Here is a 13554-nt window from a genome sequence, read left to right as displayed (position 1 = left end):
GTGGCCCTGTTTTGTTTTACTTGTCATGGTCTCAGGATAGCTTTGTGTGAGGTGATGGTTCTATGAGATTATTTAAATTGGTTAGGCTCATGGGCCATGAGCCTCAGACCAGCTCGTAATGCTACTGCAATCGAGCCACGCATGTCGGATCAAGGCTGCACATCGCGGCCTGCATGTTTTCTCGCTCACAGGCAGTAAGAGTATGTGTGGACAGGGATCTGGATTTTGTTTTAACCGCGGAACACAGACAACAAGTGTACAACCAACCCTGACAGCAGCCAATGTGAGGTTAATATTTCCAACTCTTTGAGGTAGGTACTGATGGGGTTCAGGCAGGCCACCCCAAAATGTGTTCCTTCTAGATAAAAATGAACCCACTCGTAGAATTGCTCCTCCTTTCCAACAGCATGCAGTTCAGAGCAAAACTATACTTTACAGTAACCTTCCCCAAACTAATCCAAGTCCCAAGCCTATAATGAATCCCAACTGACACTTCCTTATTGAGGTGCCCCAATGTCCCCCATGATATGTTGCTGTCTCCCTCACTGCAACAAGTCAATAAACCCAACTTTGACTTAGCTGATGTTGAACATCATGCTAAGGAATTTAGCTTCATTCCACAGGCAATGAGGGACCATTCAAGGTTTTTATATCAGTGACCCTCTTAAAGTTGGCCTAAACAAGACCAAGACCAGAAGTAAGGAAAGATAAGGAAAAATCATCAGGGTTCATGTCAGTTCTTCTGCCTTAGTTTTATAGGGAACTGCAAGGGTTCCCTTGTCCAAATCCAAGTGCAGAACCCCCTGTGATTCTGATGGTCACCAGAGCTTTAGTTGTCCTAAGGCATATCGGGAAATGGCCCTACTCTCTACCTCCCAAACTGGGCAAATTGGCGTCTCCCAAGAAGGTTTGTCATTATAGCCTTGTTGGAACTAAGATTGAACTTAGCAACAAAAATGTATAGAAAGGGCCAAAATTTGGTTCGAAGCTTTCCAGAAGTCAAAACAAGGACACAGACCTCCTTATTTTATGTGACCTCAGTGTCCATAAGATAGCGACAACCCCGTTGTCCAAGGCTGCTCCAGGAGACAACACTGCATAGTGTCCAAGGGACAACTTGTTGACAGTAGCCTGGCAGTCTCCATTCTATCAGTGGCTGCGATAGGACTATAGCAGCCTCTCCACCGTTCCCCAGAGTCCTCAAAGGGGCTAGGATGCTGGATGGTGGCACCATGCTGCCACCTCCCCTTTGCCCATTTCTTTTATTTATTTACTTTTGCCTACCTGCCTCGAATACTTTGAGACAGTGAAAATTTCAGTTTTATTCACGTTTGTATTTATTCAAGCACTTCCAATGGGCAAATGGGGCTTAAAATTGATTTATCAATGAAATCATACATTTAATAATCTAAGAGAAGCAGGTCACCTTCTGGTCTTCTTTCATTCAACAAGCTTGTATTCACTAGTGGTTCTGCCTGATGTTGAGCTCTGGAAGTTAACTACAGAGAGCATGCTACCCTTCCCCCCATCCAAAGAGCTCCTAGTCACTGTGGGTCAAGAACTCAGGCCACATGACAAACTCACAGTGACATACTGCTAAAGAGATTGAGAGGAGTAAGGAAGGATTCTTCCCGGAAGACTGAAGGGAGTGTGTGAGGTAGGGGAAGAATAGGCAAACAGAAATGTGTTGTCAGGGGAGAACTGAGACCATCAGGAAGGAAAGAATCTGTTGAAAGAATCCTCCAAGGCCAGCAGAACTGAACACATTTGAAAATGTGCCTGCCTGAGCCCAAGAGACCTGTCCCATCCAGGAAGCTTTGAATTTCCCTTCCCGCTTAGAATTTGCATCCCTCGTTCACTTTCTCATCATGTTTTGTTGGAAGCTCTATGACATTTCCACAATGAGAATTTCTATTTTGTGGGTGTCTGACCCACTCAAGTGTGAGTCTTAATGATGCATCTTTGTGTGTCCAGAGCACTGCTGCTCACCTCCACACATCACCAACAGAATTATCTGCACATTGTGGGGTGCCTGGGTGGCTCAGTTGGTTAAACATCTGACTTCAGCTCAGGTCATAATCTCAGGGTCCTAGGATTGAGCTCCACATCAGGTGCCCTGCTCATTGGGGAGTCTGCTTCTCCCTCTGCCCCTCCCTGCCATGCTCTCTCTCAAATAAATAAAATCCTAAAAAAAAAAAAAAAAAATTATCTGCATGTTGTGACATCTCAGGGTGACATGCCAGGCACTGTACTAAGGGATTTACTTGTATCATCTTACTTAATCCTTATAACAGTTTATGACATCAGTCTCATGATTATCTCCATTTTATAGATGAGATTAGCTCTCAGAGACGTGAGATGATTTGCCCCTGTAAACAAGCAGGTGTGCTGGGAAGGAGCTGTGAGCTCGGGTCTGTCTGATCTAGCTCTGGGATCCTACTCTTAAAGCAGTGGCAAATCAGACCTCATAGATTTAAATTCAAATTTAGAAAATTAAGATTTGAGTTTTTAAAGTCTAGGCTGTTCCAAGATGCTTTGTATCTATTAACTCATTTAGTCTTCTCGAGTAACCTAAGAATTTAACATGCTACCTCCATTTTATGGAGGACCAAACTGAAGTGCAAGGAATTATCAGAGGCCGATATCTGTCTCGGATCAAAGCTATAGATTTACTGCTATGCTCAGCTGCAGTTTCCTGCTTCTCTGAACCTCCGTTTACTCTCTGGTAAAATAGGGATATTCCCAGTGCCTACCAAAAATCATTTTTCAAGGAATTAAATGAAACAACATTGGGGCGCCTGTGTGGCTTAGTTGGTTAAGTGTCCAACTCTTGATCTCAACTCAGGTCTTGGTCTTAAAGTCACGAGTTTGAGTCCCATATTGGGCTCTACTCTAGGCATGGGGCCTACTCACTTACAAACCAATCAATCAATAAACCAACTTTTGCAAAGGGTAAAGGCTAAAACTCGGTAGGTACTAGGCATTAGTATTCATAGTACTGGAGGCATGTGACTTTGGGCAAGTCACTTAACCTCTCTGAGCCCCAATCTCCTCATATGAGAATTACTTACCAAACTTAGGGTTTGTGAAGATGAAGTGAGATGCTTTTAGAAAGGTACTTCTCACATAGAGAAAGTCTCTATAAATGGAGTGATAACAAGTCTGGAGAGAGCACAGGAGAGGCAACAGTCAGTCCTTAGCTGGCGGCATACATCAGACCAGCACGAGAGCTGATCTCAGATAACCCAGTGTCACTTGGATTTCAGCTGCCTCTTCCTCTCAGGATTTGGAGCTGGCACCAATACTACATCATCAGTATCCAGATATCTTCCCATTTGGAGCTTGAGCACTCGAAATACTAAGAAGTGAAACCCAAGTTGGGGAATTGGGGTCTTGTCAACCCTCTGAGGTCATGCTTCCTGACTACCAGCCCCTGGAGTCTCTCCATGTGCCTTCAGAATTGGCTCTAAAAATTCACACCCCGAGGCGCCATCTGAACTAGGTTCTGCATGCCCTGTGGTTCTAAGGTTTATGGCTTAATGGGACACCCTCAGTTTGCTCCTGTGACAGCCGGAGACCCACTCGGGTTAAACTGTGACGTAGCCTGTGTTTCAAGAACACTGAAAACTCACTCCCAAGAGACTGATGTCTTGGATTAGGGAATGGGAATTCACTCTGGCATATCCACGCTCAACAGCACCTCCACAGGGAAGGTTCTCTGATAGGGGTGGTTGGGAGTGAGGGAGATTCTGGGGACACATGTAAGTTTTCCAAAGCTAAGCTTCATGGAACATCCCTCCCAAACAGTGGCCCTTTTGATTCCTTCCTACCAATGACCATCAGGAATACACCTGTATTGGGGCAGAGTTGGACTTATTGGCTCCTTGCAAATAGGGAGTGAGAGCAACCTGTCACCTGGCAGTGGAGAGGGTGGGGCTTCTCAGCCAGAGGGTGTCAGGGCAAGGGACTGACAGGACTTGAGTGTTAGGTGATCTGGAGGAGGGTCCCAGAAAACAGTCTGGTTCTGCAATGGTGCCTTCCCAAAGTGCAGCCAATTCTGTATTTGGGTATCTGACTTTTTATCTAGGTTATAGAAGACAGTGCGCTAAATAAAGCCTTAATTAGGAAGGATGCAGCAGACCTGTTTTTTGTTTTGTTTTGAAGTTTGGACAGGATTCCTGTCATTATCTGTGCATTCAGACGGAGTTGGGCTCCACAGTCTTGGGTGGCCCCGCAGGCCCTCTGTTCCTCTGTCAGGATGCCTCCCTAGAGTCCCTTGTAGCCCCCCATTTCTTGTAGCAACTGCAGCCAGAGCTTCTGCCCGGAGCAAGAGGCACCGCAGCCATAGTGGTGCCCACCCAGGTGCCAGCAATGGTCCATGTTCTTGGGCCGGAGGCAGCCTGGCAGGGAGGGATGGGTCATGGATGCTGGCCTCACCCTGATTGCTGAGCACGGGACTCAACCAGGACAGGGAGCCTGTGGGTGCTGTTGCCGTTAAGTAAGGGGTTGGTGGGGGGTGGAAGAAATGGGGACATCCGCTCAGCTGTCTGCTGCTGGTCCAAGAGTGGCCCAGCCCTGAGGCAGGAGAGGATTTGGCAGCCATCGCTGAGGCCGCCCAGGTGTTAGTTGTCCCTGAGGGACACTTCATGGGGTGGTCCGTGGGGCTGTCCTGACAGGGGCCGGGGCTCTCTGGTCCTTCACAAGGCCCACCAAAGGGTGTTCCACCTGTAGCTGAAGACACCCCCAACGGGGACGGCCTGGGCTGCACGCAGCTCTGAGTCACGGCTGACGCACACCTTGAGGAGCGCGGGAGGGTGAAGCCTCAGGGGCAGGCCTCCGCCCAGGTGAGCCGGCTAGGGCTGCGGACGGTGGGGGTCCCCGAAAAGGTGGCGGGCAGAGAGGCCTCCGAGGCGCACCCCGCACCATGCTGCTCGCGGCCTGGCCGCCGGGTTAGAAGAGCCGGCCCCCGGGGCGGGGCGGGCGGGTGTTTAGCTCGCCGGGGAACTGGCCGGGCAAGAGCCGGCTCGGGATGCGTCCTGCCAGCCCGCGGCCTCGACCTCCGGGAAGACGCTTCCCACACGCTGGTCCGCGCCGCGGCCGCCGGCGCGAGCCCCGTTTCCGGTGGCCTGGGGCTGGACGGCGGGCGCGGCGCCCTCCTGAGGGGTGACGCCCGCCCGGCCCGCGTGGGAAACGCGGCGGAGGCGGCGCACGTGACGTCGCTGTTCCCGCGAGCCCGCCGGAAGCCGCGCTCGCCTCGCCTGGTCCTCGCGGGTGAGTACGCGCGCGCGGAACCTCGGCCCCGCGGCCCCCCACCCCCACCGGGTCTCCTGCGCTCGCGGGGTCCGTAGATGCCGCCGGAAGGCGTTCGGCAGGTCTGCGGTGCCGGGCTCGGGGCCTTCCTCGAGCGGTGCAGTGGCGGACCGGCTGGGACTCCAGGCGGTATATCTCGACGTCCCGGCAGCGGCCGGAGAGCGCAACGCGGAGCCCCGGGAGGAGGGAGAGCGGAATGTGGATGAAGGCAGCCTCGGTGTGGGTGCAGCCGAGCCAGTGGGCGGTGAGCTCGGCGCGGGTCTCCCTACGCCCTCCCGCCACGTTCACGTGGTCTGGGGTGCCGTTGTCGCTGCTTCGGTGGTGGGGCACAGCGAGCAGTCGCGCTGCAGCCCCAGCTCCACGCTGCGCAGGTTATAGCACTGCCCCCTCACCCCTACAGAGCGCCCCACCCCGCCCTGGTACCCCCACGGCCAGGGCCTGCTCCCTCAGGCCCAGTGAGCCCGGCCCGGGGCAGGGCCAGCAGGGGCACGGGGCATGGACAGAGGCTGGAGGCGAGCGTCACCTTGGCTGCCTGCTGCCGCCCAGCGACTCCATGGCTGGAGAGCGGAAATCTGTCCAATCACAGGGCAGTGACTTGGCAAGACTTAGGTCCTCGCCAACAAGTAGTCCCCTCCCAGGCTGTCCCGCATGAAGTCTTCAGGGGATAGAACAACAATCATGGCTGTGATCAGAAGCACCAAGGGGAGTGATTGCGCTGGGCTAGGGACAGGACTAGGCTGGTGAAGAGCAGGCCTTCGGAGGGCCCTCTCAGTTGAGCTCTGTGAAGAAAATCCCATCTCATCTACTGAGCACCTAGTGTGTTAGTCTCCCTGGTTCCTGGCCCCAGGACGCGGGTAGGGCCCTGCTAATGCTGTTGTACTGAATGAGGAAGTGACCCAGGGGCTCAGCCTGGAAAACTGGGTCTTTCCCCCCTTGACCAGGCAGCTTGTGAGTGAGGCACTGTGGCTGGGAGGTCACATTTACTGCAGGCCTGTTTCCTTGTGGGCCTTCTGCAGACATTGCAGAAAGGAGCCCCCTTCTGGCTGGGGCAGGCTCCAAGTAGCTCTAAGGTGATGGCCGGTGTCCCTGCTCCAGATCCCAGGCGTGTGGGCAGTCTGAGCTTCTGAAGGAGGCTTAGCTACCCATCAACAGTCCAGGGTCCAAGAACTGTCATCCTCCTTTCCCAGCTTGGAGCTCTGCAGGGGTGCCCTGTTCCTGAGATCAGCAGCTCCTCTCAGTGTGATTCTGGGCTAGGTGCTGTATAATTCTATTTTAACCTCTCACCAGTTGCCTTTTACATTTTAGGAATCTGAGGCCCAGGGAAGTCAGGTGAAGTACCAGCGTCACAGTTAGGTGCTCGGTAGAGCGAGCATTTGAATCATTCAGATGAATGAATTTGGCATTCATCGAATGCCAAAGCACAGTTTCCATCCAGGGATCTGTGCCTGTCCTTCCTAAGCAGTGTCAGGGTCTGGATTTGGGATCTCTTAACCCAGTGGGATCACTCCTGGGTAGATCTGGTTTCTGCAGCGTGCTTGGAGCAAGTCTTCTCCCCAGCATGTGTGGGAGAGGGGGCACCATCCAGAGGAATGGGTGTTGGCCTTGATGTCCTGCTATGAGCTGGAATCCGGGCCTTAGCAATTTCATCAGCTGAGGCCTCCCACATTGTGGCTTTCTTCCCAGAGTCCCACTTCTCTCATCTGTTGTACATTGAGAACAATGCAAACTTCTTCAGGCTTGAGCTGTTAGTGTAAAATGCCCAGCAGAGTGTCTGGCACAAAATAAGTTGTCCATTTAGTAAATCGGGTTAAGTGACTTGTTCAAGGTTTGGATTTACACCCAGGTTGGTCTGACTCCAAAGCTACATGTGGTTCCTTCCAGTCTCTATTTTTGCATTCCCTTTATTAAGAAGTGTAATTGATTTATCATAAGGTACTTTGGGGTAGATTATTTGCTAGAGAGAAGACTGTTCTCTGGGGAGACAGTAAAGGCTTTTTCCCCTGCTGGTGTATCTTCCTATGACAAGGACAAGTAATCATGCTGCTTTGCCACACCCTGCTCAGTCCCTTGGACTTGTGACTTCAGAGCAAACACCTCACGTCACTGGAAATCCAAAGGAGTCTAGAAATTCATCTTGTTTGGTGATAACTCTTTCCCAGGATCTGGGGCAGTTTGGGGCATTTTATAGCTGTGGAAACAAGAGAAAATAAATGTGTTTTGGCTAAGTGGTGGGCTAAGCGTTTGCTGATGTGGATCAGATGCAAGCAGGAGGGCAAGGAAAATTCTGAAGATATTTTTTTTTTTTTACCAGCCCTGGGCAGCATTTGCTGAGGCCTGGGGACTAGGGGTTCAAATGGTGCCCTGCACTCACATCCCCTAATTGTTCAGAGGCAGAGTAAGGAACATACGGGCAGGGCAGCCTTGAGTTAGATGCCAAGGCTCTGTGACCTCGGATAAGAAGTGTGACTTCCTGCAAAATAGGGGCAAATAGGACTTTCTTTGCTATTAACTTCGCTATTGAAAAAAATTACAATAAATGCTTGTTATGGAAAACTAAAAGAGTAAAGAGGTTAGATAAAGCGAAAAAGACCTCCTTCAGCCCATCCCACTCCCCAGAGATGACCACGTGAACAGGTGGGTATATCTCTTTTCCACACATGTGAAAACATGTACGCACTTGTACACACACTGTTTTCTTTTACAAACATGGTACGAGGCCATACACACTTTCATTTTACCACAGAGAAATTGATTCCCAGAGAAAGTGATGTGCACAAGGTCATACAAAATAGATTGTAGCTAGGCTGGATCTGAGTCCTTGCCTCCTGACTCCATGTCCCAGGCTCCGTCCACACCCCATCCTTCCAGCCTCTAGGCATCCTTACTCCAGTTGAGCTTTCCAGGGGACACACAGACGATTACCCTTGCAGATCAGCAGAGAAAGTAGTCCAGATGTTTAATGCCACACATGTTGCTGTCCCAGCCAGTCAGAATCCATACTGGCTGGAAATGGCCTTCTTGAGGTTACTAGCTAAATATTGGCCCTGTGTGGGGGGGTCTCATTTCATACCTTACCTGTCTCTCAATGCATAGTTGGGAGGGGAATACAGGAAGGGAGGGAGGGAGAGAGGAAGGGAAGAAGAAGGAAGATGCAAAATGGTCTTAAATAAAACCACAGAGGAAGGGGCGCCTGGGTGGCTCAGTGGGTTAAGCCTCTGCCTTCGGCTCAGGTTGTGATCTCAGGATCCTGGGATCGAGCCCCGTGTCAGGCTCTCTGCTCAGCAGGGAGCCTGCTTCCTGGAACTCTCTCTCTCTCTCTGCCTGCCTCTCTACCTACTTGTGGTCTCTCTCTGTCAAATAAATAAATGCAATCTTTAAAAAAAAAAAAAAAGAAACCCACAGAGGAAGAAAGAAAATGCTTTAGACAGAATCACAATGTTATCAACTATAGCAATATCTGTATATATTTGTTTTTAAAAATAAGGACAGAGGCAAGGGAAACAAAAGCAATAATGAACTATTGGGACTTCAAGATCAAAAGCTTTTGCACAGCAAAGGAAACAGTTGACAAAAACCAAAAGCCAAACTATAGAACAAGAGAAGATATTCACAAATGACATATCTGATAACAGGCTAGTATCTAAAATCTGTAAAGAACTTATCAAACTCAACACCCAAAATACTAAAAATCCAGTTAAGAAATGGGCAGAGGACATGAACAGAAATTTCTCCAAAAAAGACATCCAAATAGCCAACAGACACTTGAAAAAATGCTCCACATCACTTGGCATCAGGGAAATACAAATCAAAACCACGATGAGATCCCACTTCAGACCAGTTAGAAGGGCTAAAATTAACAAGTCAGGGAAAAAAAAAAAGTGGTGAGGATGTGGAGAAAGGGGAACCTTCTTCCTCCACTGGTGGGAATGTAAGCTGATGCAGCCACTTTGAAAAACAGTATGGAGTTTCCTCAAGAAGTTACAAATAGAGCTATCCTACGACCCAGCAATTGTACTACTAGGTATTTACTCAAAAGATACAAACATATGATACAGAGAGGCACCTGCACTCCACAATAGCAATGTCCACAATGACCAAAACATGGAAAGAGCCCCAGATGTCCATCAACAGATGAATAAATAAGAAGATGCAGTCTACATATACAATGGAATATTATTCAGCCATCAAAAAATTAAAATCTTACCATTTGCAGAGACGGGACTGGAACCAGAGAGTAGTGTGCTAAGTAAAGTGAGTCAGTCAGAGAAAGACTGTTATATGATTTCTCTTATATGTGGAATTTAAGAAACAAAACAGAGGATCCCAGGGGAGAGAGGGAAAAATAAAATAAGGCTAAATCAGAGAGGGAGACAAACCGTAAGAGACTCTTAACTATAGAAAACAAACTGATGCTTACTGGAGGGGCGTGGGGTGGGGAAGGGGGTAAATGGGTGACAGACACTAAGGGCACGTGATGTGATGAGCACTGGGTGTCATATGCACCTTATGTATCACTGAACTCTACTGAAACTAATATAATACACCATATATTAATTGAATTGAAACAAAATTAAAACAAATAAGGACATGGAAATCATGCTGCTTGAGAGAAGGGAAGAGACAACAATGAAAAATGAAATAAATAGGAAGAATTTGGCTGAACTGGTTTTGGGGTACAGCTTTGCCCTCAGTGGCTCTGTAACCTTGGACTTAATCTCCTTGAACTTCCTTTCTGTAGATCGTCTGGAAGGTGAAGGGGAAGGAGAGAAACGAAGAGGAATTGAACCAAGATTACTAAGACTGAGGGGTCTGGGAGACTTTTAGTCTGGTGGGCTATATATAGTTCAAGTCAGCGCCCGTCCAGGGAGCCTAAATTCCAGATGAGGGTCTTAAGGCCTTTCTTACCTTGAGTTCAAGCTGTTGGGGATTCTGGAATAAACCTCTAAATAAGTTTCATTCTTTAAAGTCATATGGTTTGTCTTGTAGAGGCTGGGATAACTGTTGAGGGGATATGGAGGTATGGTCACAGGGGCAAGTATGAAGGGAAAACGTGAAGGATGGGGTGGCTTTCGATCTCCTTGGTTTATGGATCAGGATTTTGACTGTTTTTACCCCCACGAGCATACTTTCTGCCTGTTTTAAAAGCCATGAGTGACCATAAAATAAAAGGCTCATGGAATGGGGAATTTGATTCTATCCTAGAAACCAAAAGTGCTCCTCCCTGCATCAGCTTCACTGACCAGCAGAGGGCAGTGCAGACAGCGACATCACCGCAGGTGATTTGTGCCACGGAGGGACGTTTTAAAATTTTTCAAATTCCAATTGTGCTAAACAAAACAAAAACAAACAAACAAAAATCTCACATAACATAAAGCTTACCATTGTAACTATTTCTGATTCTATAGTTCATCAGTGTTAAGTCTGTTCCCACTGTTGTGCAAACAACCTCCAGAATTTTATTTTACATAGGAAACCTCGCACCCCTTAGGCCACCAATCCCCATTCTCCCCTCCGCATAGCTCCTGGCAAACTACCCTTCTTCTTTCTGTTTCTGGGAATTTGACGGCTCTAGGTGTCTCGGACACGTGGAATCATCCAGTGCTTGTCTTTTTCTGACGGGCTCGTGTCACTTAGGATAATATCTTTAGAATTCATCCGCAGCCTGGCGTGTGTTGGGCTTTCCTTCCTTTTTGAAATGATTATTTTTGCCTTTTGCACAATATGCAGATGTCACAAATCTCATCTTCCTTGATTTGAACTCTGCTGGTACGTCATGTATCTGCAAGTGGGGGCATCAGTGTCCGCCTTCAAGTCCTGCCTGTGCCAGCCATGTCCGTGTGTTCGATGGACAGCCTGGAGTTCGTGTGCGGGCTTATCCAGGGGAGGGGGAAGCCTGGAGCTCCCTGTGTGGGTTGACTGGAGGAGGGGAAAGGAGCAGGCACCAATACCTCCACTCAGTGGGCTATCCCTGGGTAGGGCATCTTGACTGTGTGCACAAGGGTGAACATTTGTGCATACTCCTCTTTAACTTGGGGTTTGGGATCCGTTTGAAAGGAATGATTCAAAGAGAAAGACAGATTCCCATTTGGTGCATTTGGAGTGTCATCAGTGGTAGGGCATAGCTCACAGCTCCCTTGCCAGAGGGAGTCATCTCTGAGGCCTGCAGCTGCTGCCCATTTGGGGTGTGGCCAAGTGTACACTCTTCTAGGGGATGGGAAGAGATGTCTCTTAGCCAGTGGGCTTTAAGCTAGACCCTGAAGAACAAATAGGACTTACTTAGACAAAGAATGGGTAGAACAGGGTTTAGCAGAAAAGTTATTTATACGCTAGCCTAATTACAGAATTTTACCCTTCCACCTTAGTTGCCAAGGTCTGTGCTCCCACTGGACCCATCTTGTTCCCACAAAGGGCCCCAAACATGCCCTCACCTTGAATCTGCAAATATTGCTTCTAGCTAGTGATGCCTGGCCAGCATCACTTTAAAATCCTTTGGATTTTAAAGATTTATTTATTTGAGAGACAGAGAGGGAGCGGCAGTTGGTGCAAAGGGAGAATTTCAAACAGACTTGCTCTGCGCAGAGACTGACACGGGGCTCCATCCCACAACCCCGAGATCACCTGAGCTGAAATGGAGAGTCAGACCCTCGACGGACTGAGTCACCCAGGCGCCCCAATCCCATGGATGTTTACAATAGACTTGTTAAATGTAGTAGTGATCAAGAGCCTGTGTCATCTCCCAGATGGGTTGGAAAAGGTAACAGAAATTGAGTGAAGTTTGCAACACTGGGGGAATCTGTGCAAACACAAGACTCATTCTTTTTAGTTCTGGTGTAAATATGGAGAAATGAGCTCAGGTTCCAATAAAAGAGCACCCCCCCCACCTGCCCTTGTGGGCAGAGAGTGACTGTGTTAAACTTAGCCCACCTGTCCACCAGCACCTGAAGCTCAGAGGAGTCCCTCCGTTTACAGGAAAGATTGTACCATAAACTTGCAGAGGCTGGATAATAGGGAGAGTCAGACATGGGGAACATCCCATGCCTGTGAGTAAATGTGGGAAAGAATTCACACACAGGCTGCATGTTCACAGCATGTTCACTACTGGAGACCCTTTCCACTTGGGCAAGGCTAGCAAACGGCCTTGGGAGTTCAGCTTCTGGTGTGTCCCCTTGGAAGAGTAGGATGGGAAGCCTGGAGGGGAGCCATAGCATATAAGCTTAACATAGGGATTTGGCTTGTTTACCATATGACTTGTCTTTCTCTCTCAGGCCTAAATTGCTGGGTAGAGGAGGTGCAGGCTTGAAAACCTGCACACAGGGTGGTGCACTTAAACCTTCCCACCCTTCAGAGACACCCCACAGAGGCAGGAGGAGTGAGGGTACTCCTCAGTAGCTCAGTACTGCCACACTCTAGAGCGCCCACCTTTGACCCTATCATGGTAAAGGGAGCCGGGATGTTGGAAGTGGGATGGGATAAATGAAAGAAGAGTCACACACCTGGCCCCAGTTACATGCTCGGAGACTGACATGCTCCAGGGCTGTCTCTAGAAGGCTAATTTCATGTGGTTCCCTATCTCGGGCAGGCTGGGAGCCTGTCGCTCCACCCTGAGTCACCTCTTCTGGGCACTGTAGTCTGTCAGTCTTAGCCTGAAATCCAGCCACTGGACAAGCACTAGGCAGCATGGGTTGTTAGCAAAAGGACTGTAAACATCTCCTTCCCAACTAATCAGATGAGCTATGGGCAGGGAGTGGCGTAGCGTGTGCTCAGGCCCCTGAGTTTCTGGGACGCAGGTTCTTGGAGAACACATTTTTGAAGTAGGCCGGAAACTTTGGTGTAAGACGTCTGTTTTCAGATACAGTGGGGGTTCAAAGAGGAGCCTCCGTCCCTCCCTCTCTCTATCTCCCTTGTTTGAAACCATTTTTTCTAATGTGAACTCTACTGTTTACACTTCCTTATTCTCATATTCTGCGAGCCGTTTTAGAAACCAACCGCAGACAGGGCTAAAAAAGAACCAACAACCAAGAGTACACAAGAGAATAGTTAAGCCAAGTTAGGGCAGGCTTAAAACTAGAAATTGTTGTAAAATAGAGAAAAATAAATTAAAAAGATGATATTAAAACAAAAGTTGTAAGCATCCAAAAATAGGAGGAGAAAAAATTCTTCATGAGAGCAAATTTTTTCAAAAAAGGTTTGTGTATTGGGCACCCGGGTGGCTCCGTTGTTTAAACGTCTGCCTTTGGCTCAGGT

The sequence above is a fragment of the Lontra canadensis genome, unplaced genomic scaffold (genome assembly GCF_010015895.1).
Source record: "Lontra canadensis isolate GAN:19392208 unplaced genomic scaffold, GSC_riverotter_1.0 scaffold242, whole genome shotgun sequence".
NCBI classification, from domain to species: Eukaryota; Metazoa; Chordata; class Mammalia; order Carnivora; family Mustelidae; genus Lontra; species Lontra canadensis.
Note: the sequence above shows the minus strand (reverse complement) of the source record.